Source organism: Triticum dicoccoides, unplaced genomic scaffold (genome assembly GCF_002162155.2).
Source record: "Triticum dicoccoides isolate Atlit2015 ecotype Zavitan unplaced genomic scaffold, WEW_v2.0 scaffold32181, whole genome shotgun sequence".
Lineage (NCBI taxonomy): Eukaryota > Viridiplantae > Streptophyta > Magnoliopsida > Poales > Poaceae > Triticum > Triticum dicoccoides.
The window spans coordinates 608-3045 of NW_021263171.1; the positions used below are offsets into that span (position 1 = coordinate 608).

Sequence of the window (2438 nt, forward strand, 5' to 3'; positions counted from 1 at the left end):
CCAAGTAGAGCCTCGCCGTGAAGACAAACGGTGCCATCGGAACGCCGGCAGGGGGCCTCCAGCCGCCCCTCACCGGTCCCTCCATGCGTTGTTGGCCGGCCAAAGTCACGCTGAGACAGATCTGGCCGGGACTCCAAATCCATGGCCACCAGCGGAACCTAACTGTATGTAGAGGAACCAACCCGCCTGCAAGCTGAGAAACGCCGTCCACCGTCGCTTAGTTAGAGCCTCCGCTCAAACTGCTGCCCGCGCGCCCTCCACAAGTGACGCCCTTGCCGTCTGCCGGGAGTCCCACAGCTAACTGCCCACCCAGACGCCTTGGGCGGCGGGCCCACAGCCACCACAGATCTAGCCAGCGGCAGCGGCGGTAGTGGAGGCGACGCGCGGGGGTACGAGGGGAGTGAGCCTATCTCAACTGGTTGGGGGAGGTGATGTACAAACCCAACACCTGGGTTCCCGAAGCATTAACAACATATTTGTTCACGAGTGATAGTTTGGTCAGCGATGAATATGATCTTGTAAACCCCTTCCTCGAAGATCTAGTAGTTATCATCGTTGTAAATTAGTGACATTAGAAATGATGGTACTACTCGAGCACCCGGTCTCGACCTCCGAGATGAAAGCCTAGGTTTGACCCGAGTTGATTACACTTGGCAATGACGATGTTTTTACGTCATTACCTTGTTGAAGGCATTGCTTGGATATTTTTAGACCGATTCTTCAGGGTGAAAACCTCGATTCTGGCCCTGAGTGGTTGGATCCGGTGATGGCGGCGCTAGAGCGTCACTCCCTTCCGGAAGGCATTGCTTTTGAAGAACCTCGTCGTTCGCGTGGTGTCAATTAGATGGTTGGTGCGAATACATTCATTGTTGTAGTTTGCCGATCGTGGATCTGATCATTTTGGTCTTTTCACCTCCCCTATGCATAGCTTTGCTCTTATATGATTTTGCTATTTGTTGGCATGTTTTTGTGTGTGTGTGTGTATGTGTGTTGGTATTGGCTGTGTGCATCCTAGCTATGCAGAGGGCATGTGTGTGATCATTATGTTTGTATCCTCTTGATGCTTCATTTTGAGTCAATAAAATCCACCCTTTAACAAAAAAATTAGTGACCTTACAAATCATGGAAGGTGAAACACAGAAAAATCTCAGATTCCCACAGACATGCATGTTAAAGTAGAAGAATCCACTTTTCTTAGTTATAGGTACACATTCACCATCTCGGCTCTTTTTGTTTGTACTATCAATTATTTTATAATAAATCGTGGATGATATTCACAAAGTTCATGGGTCCATGAGAGATGTTTTGTGTGGCACATTCTAGTGGAGATTAACCTGAAACATCCAAGTGCTTTGATCAAAACATATGTTACTGTACGTATGCTGGAAAAGGCCGTTGCTCTCAGGAAGCGTGCCAAGGTGCTCGGAGGAAGACTTAACTCGAAGATGTGGGGGATTTTTATGGAGTAGTACCTCAAGGTAGGGGATCTCAAGAATGCTCATTGGTGCGCCGACTGTGCAATCAAGAAGGGACACATCAGCGGTAGGAACTGCTGATCTGGGTGCGACTGCATGACGTGGCCAAGGCCTTGGAAATATAGGCTACTTTGCGAAGAAAGAGACGTGGATGGAGCTGAGAACTTCGTTGTGGTGTTAAAGAAGGTGCAACAAGATCTAGGGACGGTGGTGTTCCAACCGTTGGTATGAACCGCATGCAGCTGCTGGAAAGTTCCCCAGGATGTGACACCATCTATAGATCGAAAACTTTGAAGTCAGCAAGGAAACAAACAAGCTGGTTGATTCCATCTGTGTTGATTGATTGCTTGATTAGCAACCCTCTTTGTTTCATCTCAACAACAGGCAGTAGGGTGCTTTTGATTGTTTTAGCTGTTTTATTTCGTAAAAACTATTGCCAGGATGTATATTGAAATTTAGCCTGGTATCTATTTTGGCTTCGTTTGAACACCATTGGATAGAAATCTAGCCTGGTATTTATTTTGGCTTCTTTTGAACACCATTGGAGTACTTGGGCTATTTGAATTGCTCTGCTTTTTAGTTGTACCGCGGTCGACATAATGAACTCTACATGTTTCGCATGTTGGAATCAAAATTTGAATTCATTTACTTAGTTCGTGGAAATCAGAGTTTCTTGCCTATCGGATCCTTGCCAAGTGAATCTTGAAAACACCAAAAAGATTCCTTGCTAAGTAAATGAGGGATGATTTGCAACCATCATATGGTGTTTAATGTCTGCATAAAAATAAATAAAAGCTAGGTACATTGTCACAAAGATTACAAGTGGACGAATGTAAAGAAAAATGATAACTTTGAAGAACGTAGTTTTTGTAATTGAGCAGAATAACCAGAGAAAAAAATTAAGCAGACTATGTGTCTATTTAATGATTCATGTAGTCGTCATCAGATGTTACTAACACAAAC

At 45.1% G+C, this 2438-nt stretch overlaps 1 pseudogene; it reads left to right on the plus strand.

The window, feature by feature from the left end:
- The first annotated feature begins 1323 nt into the window (after window positions 1-1323).
- Window positions 1324-1818, plus strand: LOC119345870 (annotated as a pseudogene).
- The last annotated feature ends 620 nt before the right edge of the window (window positions 1819-2438 follow it).